This window comes from Antechinus flavipes, chromosome 3, assembly GCF_016432865.1.
Source record: "Antechinus flavipes isolate AdamAnt ecotype Samford, QLD, Australia chromosome 3, AdamAnt_v2, whole genome shotgun sequence".
NCBI classification, from domain to species: Eukaryota; Metazoa; Chordata; class Mammalia; order Dasyuromorphia; family Dasyuridae; genus Antechinus; species Antechinus flavipes.
Genome location: NC_067400.1, coordinates 510,587,567 through 510,601,022, shown reverse-complemented (window position 1 = coordinate 510,601,022; position 13,456 = coordinate 510,587,567). Strand labels below are relative to the sequence as shown.

The 13,456-nt window shown below is 42.6% G+C and overlaps 1 protein-coding gene and 1 long non-coding RNA gene across 22 annotated transcripts in view; one reads left to right on the top strand and one right to left on the bottom strand.

The window, feature by feature from the left end:
* Positions 1–13,456, bottom strand: part of ZBTB16 (zinc finger and BTB domain containing 16) — a 239,738-nt gene that overhangs the window by 219,073 nt on the left and 7,209 nt on the right. The gene's annotated exons all lie outside the window — the stretch shown is intronic.
* On the top strand, positions 11,371–13,455 carry LOC127555008 (uncharacterized). Of its 21 annotated transcripts, none has more exons than XR_007952138.1 (5): positions 11,372–11,589; positions 12,078–12,267; positions 12,492–12,529; positions 12,758–12,833; positions 12,872–13,455. It is a non-coding gene; the product is annotated as an uncharacterized LOC127555008 (long non-coding RNA). The 21 variants fall into 21 exon arrangements; XR_007952129.1 differs by having other exon boundaries at positions 12,492–12,567; XR_007952121.1 differs by having other exon boundaries at positions 12,492–12,605.

The following is a 13,456-nucleotide window of genomic DNA, read 5'->3' as shown; positions in this document are numbered from 1 at the left end:
TCACAGGTATATTTTATTTTCATTTTTCCATCAATGGGCTCCCACACAACAGACCTACGTCCCCTACTTTCACCCAAGAAACAACTGAGTTCCTCTTAAATTCCTCCTGGACAGGTCATCTCCCAACACCCTCCTCAGTTTCCAGGTGACTCAGGGTTCTGGGAGCTCCGTCAAGAGAGGGCTGCAGTTCACAGTTTTGTCACCAGGGGCCTACAGAACTGCAGCCTTTACTGCTACTGTCAGAACTCAGAAACATCTCCTCTCCTCCCCCCCAAAAAAACCAAAAGTTGCCTCCAAAAAAAATGAGGTCAAACATTACTTGCTGTTCTCTGCAAAATCGGGTCAAGAAAAAGCTCATCTCCCGGAGGGAGAAGTTAGTAACAAATAAGGAAAGAAAGAGAAAGTGGAAAGAAAAAGACTTTGCTTAGAAAAAGTCAACTTTAAAAATGGGGGGGGGGGAGAGAATAATCACTATTTCATCTTGATTCAGTAGCCTAAGTATGGAAATAGTTAAGCCCTCCTTACTTTGAATAAATCAAAAATTCAAGGCTGCAGCATACCACAGTGATTCCCTCTTTACATATGACAAGAAACAGAATGGACCAGAAATCCCAAGCATCCTGAGCAGGGTCTCCCCCCGGCCTGCACAGGTTACCCCACCAGGGTCAGGGCCGTGGACCTTTAGCGGCAACATTCATTTCCTGAACAGGACAAGTCCTCTTGACTATAAAACTAATAGGAACTTCCTCGCATGGCAAAGTCAGACGGACAGGGCTACTTGTCACTGGCCACGCAGGAGGAGAATGCTGGTTCCCATTAGTGGGTTATGATGCCAGGTGCTACTAATAAGGTCCATCAGCCAGAAACAAGAGCCTGCTAAGTCGTCCTTCTAGCTCTGGAAGTAATCACAACTCTGGGCTTGGCTGGGGGAGGGAATTTCTCTGGAAGGAGGGGGCCGGAGGGAAGAGTGGTCTGAGCCACAGAGATGCTACACTAGCATCTAAATGGCCAAATTAAAATGTTTTCATATATAAATTTAAAACAACACTGCATGTCCCCCCAGCTACTGAAAGAGGCTCCCCAAATTAACATTAATAATGTTTCTCTAAAACACTCAGGGCCTGATGGATCACATAGAGGGGCTCTAATGGTCGGCTGCATCTGTTTCTCACTATGACATGGAGATCTGTGCCAGTGGATCTAATGCCATTCCTAACAGCATTCAGTTCATCCATTTGGAGATAAATGCAGAGGAAGGTGGCAAGAAGGTTTCCTACCCCCAAAACCCTCTAACGCAACAAATTTTGGATGACTCTCCCACTAAAAGCCACCACCACATTAAGGATAACGGTAAGAAAAGGTCACTCAAGTGCAAAGCATGTTTTGTTTAGCATAATGCTGCTATTTTGAATGAGAGATATAGTTATATTTATTGTTTGAGAGTGTTTGAACAAGACTATCATGTCCAATCCAGCCCAGGATTTCTTTTTGAACAAAACATCCACTGATTAAAAACTCCAACAACTCCCCTTGATCTCTTTCAGGGTCTCAGAAAGTGCTTTCTTGTGTCTCACTTGAATCCCTCTGAGAGCAATCCAAAACAGAATCTGTTCAAAATAAGAAAACAAATCCTCTAGGACTTCCCGGGGATTCTTCACTAAAAGGTCATTTGGATAGATTTCAGGTGCTTTCGTGAACTTAGATGGAGAAAAAAAATACATCTTTATTTTCACTAACCTTTGGTTTTTCTTTGTAATCCTACATATTTTATTTTATACATTTAAAATATTATTCTGAGAAGGGGTGCATGAGTGCGAATCGGCTGGGGAGTTAACTGTGAATCTGCTGTGGCTGCTGAGCATTTCCCAGAATTGCCATGTTCCAGCCCCAGTCCAAAAACAAGTTTCTGTGGTTTGAAAACAAAACAAAACAAAAGAGGTACCCACTCACCTCCTCTCTGTCACCCTTGAGAAAGGATACATATAGACAAAATCTGACATCAGTCTTTTAGGCTAAATTTGTACACCAGGAGTTCAAGGGTTTTAAGGAGAAACAAGCAGAGGGGAATTTCTAAGCATGTTACCTTGAAATTTATCACTTGAAAATTTTAATGTTAAAAATATATAGCAGTCTCTTCCTTAATTTCTCTCTCTCCCTCTTTTCTTTCCTTTTCTATCTGTTTTCTGACACCCACACACAGTAGAACTACATCCTCAGACATACTGACCCTTCTCCTATAGGACCACCCAAACTCTGCCTGAAACCCACCTGAAACCTTGGATTTGTTCAACCAGGTCTTTTCCCCAACTCTCTAAAATCAAGTATCACTAACCTTTAGGATTATTTTCAGACTTTTCACAATAGGGAAATTGGGACTCGGTAATATTAAGATTTGCCTCTAGATCATTAGGTTGACTCCTCAATCCCTAAAGTCACACTCCTTAACAGAAAAGAATCAGCCAGCACTGAGCCCTCCTCCATCAGGACCTAATAGTCACTCATGCTAATTGCCTCTTCCTCTGTGATTCAGTCTGCATTGTAACAGACAAGCATCAAGCTTTCTTGGGATTTAGGAACTAGGAGGATGAGGGGAAGATCAGCCCTGCTCTGAATTCTCCAAAGCAGAGCCACAGCATGTGACGCTCATGTCTGCCTCAGTTTACCCATCTATTGCGCAGGTGCAGACACATTCACAGAGCAACAGTCAGTTGATAGTCTGACAATCTGAAGGGATAAGGGAGCAGTGTCAGTGGAGAGATAGGTGCTGGATAATTTTAAACCAGAACTGGAACAATGCTCCCGGTCAATGGGACAAAGCATTCGCTGGATGACGCTAAATAAGAGATCAGAAAGATGGCAGGGTTTGCTCTGTGGGTATTGACCTTAAAATTGCAGCCCAGAAGACAGCAGCTTGAAGATACCATTAACCTCCTCTCTGATTTAGGAGAACAACCTCGGGACAGGAATAAATGATCCTCCACACCCCGATAATCATATCTTAGAATCCTGGATTTAGAGTCCATAGGGAATGGACCTCAAAGGCCCATCCAGCCTCTCATTTTATAGTTGAGACCCAAAGAGATTTAACTGTGATTTGTCCCAGGACAGCAGAAATGAGAAAAAGTTAGAATTTGAACTGAGATCCCCTGCCTCCAAAGACACAACATCTGTCTGCCACACCAATTCCCCTTTGTGTCACCCAGTGTTTTGGTAAACAGAGGCTTTTACCACACAAATTCTCTATCTATCTACAGAATTGTCTCAGTTTATAAAATTCCAATATATAAAAATCCAATTTATTATGTTTAGAAGAATTGCACATATTTGACCTATATTGGATTACTTGGTATCTAGAGGAGATGGGGAGGGAAGGAGAAAAAAATTTGGAATACAAGGTTTTACACGGATGAATGTTGACTATTATCTTTGCATGTATTTTGAAAAATAAAAAGCTATTATTATAAAAATCCAAATTTATAAAAGATGATTTAAAGGGAAGTTATTTGCATCTTAAAAAAAGATTCTCTACCTTAAGGGTTTGCCACAGAATACATTTATGAATTTATCTTAGAACATTTTAAATGGGATACAATGTATGAAAAAATTCAATTTATAGAGGGAAAAAGTGTGTAAAATGAAGGACACCTGGATTCATTTACAAGGCATTTAAGACTTGCACCTTTAATTTTCATTAGTCTTGTTTTAAAGGTCGTTAATAAAACAACCACACACACACACCCAAAAAAATGAAAGTGATTGGAAATGTTTTCCTCCAATCTTCACAAGAAGTCAAGGAGCTGTGAATGGAATTTGATTTAACAGTTTGGGATAATCACTATTTTAAAGATTCATAAATACTTTTCCTAGAACAAGCAAGAGAAAAAGTGTTGCTGAATGATAGCTTTTTTTTCTTTCTTCAGCAATTAGCAGCTACATCCAATAGCTGCAGCAAATTAAAACAGGGCTTCTCACTGAGCCAAAAAGCAACTTTCATAAAGTGAAATTAAGTCATCTATCTATAAGTGTTTTCCAAAATCTCCAAAACTGGGTAAAAATGAAGTGGCCAATGAAAAGGTAAAATCAAACTATCTAATAACCCCCTAGGTGGACAGCAGTTTGGAGTCAGGATTCTCCTCTTCTTGAGTTCAAATCCGACATCAGATCTTGAGTAACTATGATCTGGGCAGTTTGCCTCAGTTTCCCCACGTGTAGAATAAGCTGGAGAAGGGAATGGTAAACTATTCTAGTATCTCTGCCAAGAAAACCCCAAATGGGGTCACAAAGAATTAGATATGACTAAAAAAATGATTGAAAACCCCCTGTATAGATAATTACTAATTAAAAGAATAAAAACTAATCACCAAAAAAGAGGGGAGGAAGGGACAAATGACATTCTAATTCAATCCAACTATCTTCAAGGTACTGAGCTAAGAAATACAAAGAAAATGTGAAAAAGTCTTTCTCAAGGCCATTACATCCTATGGGGACAATACAACATATAACCAGATAAATAATGTGATAATTTTGGGAATCAAAGAACACTAATAATTATCTAGGATCGTGAGAGATTTCTCATAAGAGGTGGCCAATGAGTGAGCCATGAAGGATGTGGGGGGGATTTCAAAGAGGTAATAGACAAGGGCAACATGAATTTGTGAATGAGCTACATATAAAAGAAGCTTGGTTCACTTGGTTGTCGATAGCCTCATCCTACAGAACGATCCCTCAGAAAAGCTTCTAAACATGGCTCACACTATGGTTTTCTTTTGCACACAGGGTCTTTCCATCCCATCTGGGCTAGGAGCCACTCATGGGTCCAAACTCAAAACTGAGAGGGGGCCTGGGGTTCCATCGCCAGGGGTTCACTGTATTAATGATGGATTTAGTACAAACCTCTAATTGGCTTTAGTTTAGAACAATCCACCAATCTTCATCTTTCCCCCAGGAGCAAGATTTACAGGCGTGCACCAACCTGCCCAGCCCCAAATCTTTTCTAAGAAAGTCAGGGATCTAATGTTTGCAGAAGGAGCAAGATAAGAAATGAGCTTGAGATCACCCCCAGATATCCCAGAGAAAGGCAGTGAAGTGTAAGGGAAAGCGCACTGACCTAAGAGTCAAAAAACAGGGCGGGTGCTTTTCTAGTAATGAAGCCCCTTGCTCAGAGCAACCCTGTGAGCATTCAGTCTCAGAAGTGAGGTTCAGAAAAGTGGCGATCACATTGACTTAGATCTAGGAAAGCCCTTAGCAATGGTCATCTTTTTCAACTTTTTTATTTACAGAGAAAGAAACAAGTCCAAAGGTTTTGGGGCAATGACGGTTGGGGTGGAATCAGTGAAGGAGAAGGGGAGATAAGTCTGTTGAGCACTGTCCATGCGTCACAGAAATGCCAAATAGCAAAGTTAGGATTCAAATATTGCTCCTTTGACTTCATATTTCCTCCACTACATCAGTGGGGATGTATGACTAGCTATCCGTGTGATTCTGGGCAAATAATTTCTCATTTCTGGACCTCAGTTTCCTGATTTACAAAATTAAAGAGATGAACTAAAGTAGTGGTGAAAGAAAGATTTTTCTTTCTTCTGAAAGAGAAGCAGAGTCATTAAACCATATCTAAAAATCCCTGCTGGCTGCATATTAACTTAGAAAACCACAAATTGACATTATCTGTGTTTTGTTGTATTTTGATTTATTTTGTTAAATATTTCCCCACTATTTTAATCTGGTTCTGACTACATACCACTGGGCTGCAGTCTGATAAATCTCGATTAAAGGATATTTAACAGCCTTAAAAAAATAATTCTTCCATCTATCTACTTGATGGGGACAATTCAAGGCACAGAATCTTATTGTCCAAGACAGACTTGTGACAGAGCTGTGAACATTTTATCTATTGAAGAGATAGATAAGATTTCTCATTTTGAAGCATTCTTTCTGCAGGAGATGAGGGGAAGGATATTGTATGACGTGACCTCGATAAAATGACTGAAGCTATGCCTTAGAAGACAAAGCAGCCCCTACCCAAATCTCCTGCTAAAAGTGTTCTCCCTACTGCATCTTAAGAAACAAGATCCAATATTCAGAAGTTGACAAAGTCCATACAAACTACCTGTTGCTCCCACACACCATTCTCATATACCACCCCAGCTCCAGAACAAGTTGCAGAAAAACTTGTCAGTTCAATCGCCTAAGACTAATCTCCCCCTCCCTTTCACTAATTCCACCCCAACCACCATCCAGGCAAAGCTTAATTGCCAGGTGACTTTCCCACACCGACACTGTATTGGCTTTCTCAAGCCCCGTAGCCTGTTATTACAACCAGTTATTTTGATCAAACACAGTCAATTCTTCAACCTCCTGACATCAAATTCTCCAGTTTCTTAGTCTGTTTGACAACTGTTGTTGCTTTGGGGGAAAGGAGGAGGCATTTTTCTCATCATTTAGGTTTCCTAGGGCAAAGAGTGTTAATGCTGGAGCTTGAGGGATGAGCTAGAGGGTAAGAATCTCACACTGTATTTAGCATGTATTGGACTACCTGCCATCTAGGGAGGGGTGGGGGGAAGGAACAGAAGGTTCTGCAAGGGCCATTGCTGAAAAAATTACCCATGCATATGTTTTGTAAATAAAAAGCTGTAATCAAAAAGAAAAAACTCAAAACAAAAGATTTTTTTAACATTAAAAAAAATCTCCCACTGAAGCTCCACCTATGCATTCAGTCACTATTTCTGAACAGCTTGGGCCACGTGGCCCAAAGTTCCCCCAAAATGAAACAGGTCCCCTTCTCTTAATTTAGCTACCATCTCCCCAAGCTTCTGAGAAGCTGGAGGTTCACTGAGAAGATGATGGCCTATCCACCACTCATCCAGACTAGAATCTGCTCTAGTCTAGACTTCTTCTCATCCAGACTAGAGATTTGTAACCACAATAAGCACCCAACACATCCATGGATAGATTTCAGGCGGGTCTATGGATTTGAATGGGAAAAAAAAAATCACATCTTTGTTTCAATCTAAGTAGTTTCCTTTGTAATCTAATGCATTTTAGAGGTTTAAAAATATTTATTCTGAGAAAAGGTTTATAGGCTTCACCAGACAGCCCAAGGGATCCATGATACACAAAAAGAAGCCCTGACCTAGACTACTTTAATGGCCTCATGACTATTTTTCCTGCCTCCACTCTGTCTCCTCCCCAATCCAAACTTCATCTAGCTGCCAAAATCATCTCCCCTGTGTGCTATTATGATCCATCATTACAACCCTGCTTAGAAATCTTCAGGGGATCAACACGTTCAAAATACATGATCTTCTCCCCCTCCTCCCAAAACACATCCCTCCTCCTCACCTCATGAGGTACCACCATCCTTCTGGTCTGCCTCCCTCCATTCCCCTCACGTAGCCAATCACTTGCCAAAGGCTTGCATCCATTCTCTCTCTCCACTCCCACAGCCACCACTCAATTTCAAACCCTTACCGCTGCCCTCCTAGACTCTGCCATAGCTCCCTCACTAGCCTCCTGGCCCTTCTTCTTTTCTCTCTCCAATCGATTCTCCATACAATTGCTGAGAGAGGTTTTTAAAGCACAGATCTCCACCGTGTTACCATCCTGAGAAAGAAGCTTCAGTCAGCTCCCTATTACCAACCACTGGGATCTGACACAAACTCTAGTCTGACAGTCAAAGCCCTTTGATTTACCTGTATCATTTTATTGCATATTACTCACTTTCCAGCACCCTTTGGTCTAGCCATTCTTTTTCCTATTCCTCCCTATAACTCATCTCCATCATTTTGTACAGGCTCTCTCCTGGGCAAAACTTATGCTTCACTTTATTTACATAGTCCTGAATCCTTCCTCCTTTCCTGACCGCCTCCCCAAAATACCTTTTATTTACTCTTGTATATTTTGTATATCCTTATATGTCTCGGTGGACAAAATGTAAGGTACTTGAGGGCAGGATCTATTTCATTTCTCTTTATGTATCTCCAATGCTTAGCAAATAACAGTTACTTTAAAATGTTTGTTGATTTGCTAAATCCCACTGCCTACCAAAATAAAAGAGAAACTTGCCATCCTAACATTCTAGAGTCCCGACCATCTTTCCAGTCATCTCATGCTATACCCCTCCTTTACAAGTGCCACGTTCTAATGAGCCTTATAATCCTGGGCTCTCCCATGTTCTAATTAAATTTGTAATCCTGGGCTCCCCTTGGACTCTGCCCCTCAGAATAAGGTCTGAACTCCCTACTGCCTCCCAGCTCTGGCACCTAGTTGAATAGACCTTCCACACTGCCAGGAACTCCACAAGTGATCATTGATGTGATTCTACAACGAAATGCAGGGGAAGGGTGAGGCAGCTGACTGGACGAGGCCTTGATCTCTGCTCCATCCCATCTCTAGAGAATTCTGTTCTGTCCTGCAGTCCAATGGTAGCGTGAAAGTCTGAAGCACAAATGGTATCAAGCAGGATGAGGAAGGAACTAGAACCAAGGCCATAGGGAAACTGGCTGAAGGAGCTAAAGACATTCAGCCTGGAGAAGACAGGACACAACTGTCATCCTCAGCTCACGAGGGACTATTAAAGAAGGATTAAACTTGTTCCCCTTGGCTTTAGACTAGATGCAGTGAGAAGTGGAAGGTAATTGGTCTGGACTGGAGAATTGTTCCACCTCCTGCCTGAGCATTGAGTACACTGATGACTACCTCTAGGAAATGGCTTGCAGAGGATTTCTGCATTATATGAGAAATCTGGCAATAGGAGCTCTTAGATAACTGTTTAATTGGGTATTGCCCACCTTCTAATCCTGGATCTTACATTTTTATTGGCTCTTTCTTCAAACCCTTCAAGAAGCCTGAATGAATTCCCTCTCCCCAAGACAATCCCCTACCTTCAAGAGTCGGCTGAGAGATCACCTCCTCCATAAAACCTTTCTTTAGCCACCACAACTAAAAATGATCTCTCCTTTCTCAAATTCCTTATAACCTAGACCCCTCTCCATTGAACTCAGCATATTCTTACCCAGTACAATTCAAATAAACCTCCTCCATAGCACCCCACTCATCCCTTTAGACTGTAAACTTTATGAAAATAAGGAATTCATCTTATCAATTTTTGTATCCTCACTGCCTAGCGGGTGTCTTGCACTTAATACCTCAACAAACATCTACTGAATTGAATGTCATGTCTTTCCATGGGGAGCACTTATCATCAGGAAGGAAGTGGGAGGAAAACTCAAGCTGAGGGCAGAACTTGGTATTACTGCACCTGTGTTTGTCACAAATTTACTTCTTATCGCCTGTGTGACCTGGATAAGAAACTTAATATCCCTGGATCTCAGTTTCCTCATCTGTAAAATAAAGGAGGTGGACCAGACGACCTTTTTTAACTTAGGCATAACACCATGGTCAACTCACATATGACTGTGGCTCCCACATAGTGATCCATTCTCTATTCTGAGTAAGAGAACCTTTAGCATGCAGTGCCAGCAAGAAGAGCTCCCAAAGACTCTCCACTCTCTTGCACAAACACCGAACACATAGCAACATACAATGGGGCAATGCACATGAGCCCGCACAACTAAATCTCCAGAAAATTTTATCTAATGGGGAGACATACATAGGTTGGTTTTGACTTGATATAAGGAAAAACTTTCTAACAATTAGAGCTATTCAAAAGATGGGGTGAGCAGAGGGGGTAGGGAGTAAGCTCTCCCTCCCTATCTGGGATCCCTTCTCCTTTGTCATCAGACAAAATCTAGATGCCCATCTGTTGGCTATCTTGGAGAAGATTCCCATGAGATATTAATTGATCTAGATGATCGATGAAGTTCTAAGATTGAGATTCTGTGACTGTTTACTCTCATTTCTGGGGACACAAAAAACAGCATTAGAACAGCAAGCACCAAGGGCATTCTGTTGGGTACTATGGGAATATTCCATAGTGTGCAAGCTGGTTTGCAGTCAGGGGAGAACAGCCTCCTAGAGTTTGTATACCTTTAACTACTCTGTTCATGATACAGGACCTTTCCTTTTCAGTAAACTAAGGACTAGAAAGCTGAGAAAATATTTCCGCCATGCCTTCATTTTCCATAGCGTTTAACATTAAATATCAATATACAGGAAAAGATGACAAAATTGTTTGGTAAGGGTCATTTTTAGAAGATTCTGGGGAAAGTGATAAATGTGCCAAAAAGACACATTTTGGTATTGGTTGTTGTTTATACCCACCGGAAGGAGCGCTACTTTTAACCTGAGCTCAGCTGCATTTTCCATGTCTTACTTGGTGAGTCTTGGGCCTACCCATTGGGCAATATCAGAACAGATTCCGGCTGGGCTGAGATTAGATCAGGTGTGGTACACAGCCCTGGGGTGAGAAGGGTGGAGATGATTCCAATCCACCCCCACACCGGACACACAAAGCCGCAATGACACTCAGTGCTAAAAACCTGTATGAGCAGAACCGGTTTTATAAGCAATTTTTCATGTCTGTGGTAGAGGCTAGGATATAGAGGGGTGGAGGGGGTGGGTGACAATAAGTGGGGACACCACCACCCAAACCCCAGAAAATGAAAAAAGAATGGGGGTAGGAATTTGGAGAAAACTTCACATGGCAAGTTTAAAACAAAAGAAAATTAGACTTCTCAACTTTATAGAATTAGAGTTCCAAGAATAAAAATTTACAGACATAGCTTGATTAAAGCAAGATAAAAAATACTACTATTCATGCCATCTGTAATTATTCATCACCTGTTGGTGAATGCTCTCCTTTCAAGGACAAGACCCCATAATAAATAAAAATAAACAGGTCCGAACAGAGACTGTCAGACCCAGTTTATCAAATCTACCCATGAGAACATCTTCCCCACTAACTCAAAAAGGTTCAAAGGGAAAAGTCCACAAGCTAAACTGGAACGGAGGACAGAGTTCAGAACCTGAGGCTATACCAGCCACCACCAAAAAAGTTTGTGGCTAAGATAAAACTGTTTGCAACATTCTAACCTATATTGCTCTTATCTCTGCAGCTACCACTAGTTGAGAACCAGAGAATCTGAGACTGAATAATACACACATACCAAACCTAAAAGGCAGCTAAGGCGACAGAGAATGTTGGTCTTGACATTTGGAAGACTCATCTTCATGAGTACAACCTGCCTGTGAGACCCTGAGCAAAATAGGTCAACCCTGTTTGCCTCAGTTTCCCCATCTGTAAAATGAGTCAGGGAAGGAAATGGCAAACCCTGTCCAAAAAACTCCAAATGAGGTAATAAAAAAATCAGAGACCCAAACACAAAAGAAGAAGAGCAAATCTGGGGAGAAATCTGTCCAAAGAGATGCCCAGAACTACTTCTCCACTGTCTAAATCTAGCCATGTAGGTCAGGACCAGAACCACTTCTCCACCCTCTAACTCTAGGTCAGGACCAGAACTACTTCTCCACCGTCTAACTGTAGGTCAGGACCAGAACCACTTCTCCACCCTCTAACTCTAGGTCAGGACCAGAACCACTTCTCCACCCTCTAACTCTAGGTCAGGACCAGAACCACTTCTCCACCGTCTAACTCTAGGTCAGGACCAGTAATACTCTACCATCTAACTGTAGGTCAGGACCAGAACTACTTCTCCACTCTCTAACTCTAGGTCAGGACCAGAACCACTTCTCCACCGTCTAACTCTACATCAGGACAAGAACCACTTCTCCACCCTCTAACTCTAGGTCAGGACCAGTAATACTCTACCATCTAACTGTAGGTCAGGACCAGAACTACTTCTCCACCCTCTAACTCTAGGTCAGGACCAGAACCACTTCTCCACCATCTAACTCTAGGTCAGGACCAGAACCACTTCTCCACCCTCTAACTCTAGGTCAGGACCAGAACACTTCTCCACCCTCTAACGCTAGGTCAGAACCAGAACCACTTCTCCACCTCTAACTCTAGGTCAGGACCAGAACCACTTCTCCACCATCTAACTCTAGGTCAGGACCAGAACCACTTCTCCACCCTCTAACTCTAGGTCAGGACCAGAACCACTTCTCCACCCTCTAACTCTACATCAGGACAAGAACCACTTCTCCACCTCTAACTCTAGGTCAGGACCAGAACTACTTCTCCACCCTCTAACTCTAGGTCAGGACCAGAACCACTTCTCCACCCTCTAACTCTAGGTCAGGACCAGAACCACTTCTCCACCGTCTAACTCTAGGTCAGGACCAGAACCACTTCTCCACCCTCTAACTCTAGGTCAGGACCAGAACCACTTCTCCACCGTCTAACTCTAGGTCAGGACCAGAACCACTTCTCCACCCTCTAACTCTAGTCAGGACCAGAACCACTTCTCCACCCTCTAACTCTACATCAGGACAAGAACCACTTCTCCACCATCTAACTCTAGGTCAGGACCAGTAATACTCTACCATCTAACTCTAGGTCAGGATCAGAACCACTTCTCCACCCTCTAACGCTAGGTCAGAACCAGAACCACTTCTCTACCGTCTAACTCTAGGTCAGGACCAGAACCACTTCTCCACCGTCTAACTCTAGGTCAGGACCAGAACCACTTCTCCACCGTCTAACTCTAGGTCAGGACCAGAACCACTTCTCCACCGTCTAACTCTAGGTCAGGACCAGAGCCACTTCTCCACCCTCTAACTCTAGGTCAGGACCAGAACCACTTCTCCACCCTCTAACTCTAAGTCAGGACCAGAACCACTTCTCCACCGTCTAACTCTAGGTCAGAACCAGAACCACTTCACTACCGTCTAACTCTAGGTCAGGACCAGAACCACTTCTCCACCCTCTAATGCTAGGTCAGAACCAGAACCACTTCTCCACCGTCTAACTCTAGGTCAGAACCAGAACCACTTCACCACCGTCTAACTCTAGGTCAGGACCAGAACCACTTCTCCACCCTCTAATGCTAGGTCAGGACCAGAACCACTTCTCCACCGTCTAACTCTAGGTCAGAACCAGAACCACTTCTCCACCGTGTAACTCTAAGCATTTAGGTGCTGGTGTTAAGAGTCAGATATACCCCAGTTCAAATATGTCTCTGATTCTAGATGAGCAACCTCAGGCAAATTTATCACTAAGTCTTCTCAGTCCCAGGTTTCTCATCTGTAAGATGTAAGATTAGCCAACAGGTATAAAGTTCTTGGCAAACCTTAAAGCTCCCTACATAGGCTTTTGTTGTTGCGCAATCATTTTCAGTCCTATCTGACTCAGAGACCCCTGTGAGATTTTGTTGGCAAAGACACTGAAGGGATTTGACATTTCCTTCTCCAGCTCGTTTGTAGAGATGAGGAAACTGAGGCAGACTTAAGTGTCAGAGGTCAGATTTGAACTGCCTCCAGGCCCAGCCCTCCCTATGTGCTAGCTAGGATTACCCACTCTCCCTGGGGCGTGCGACCCCCTTGCTCTAGACTCAGAAGATGAGCTGATCCTTCCAAGGCCCAGAAGAAAGAGTGGGAT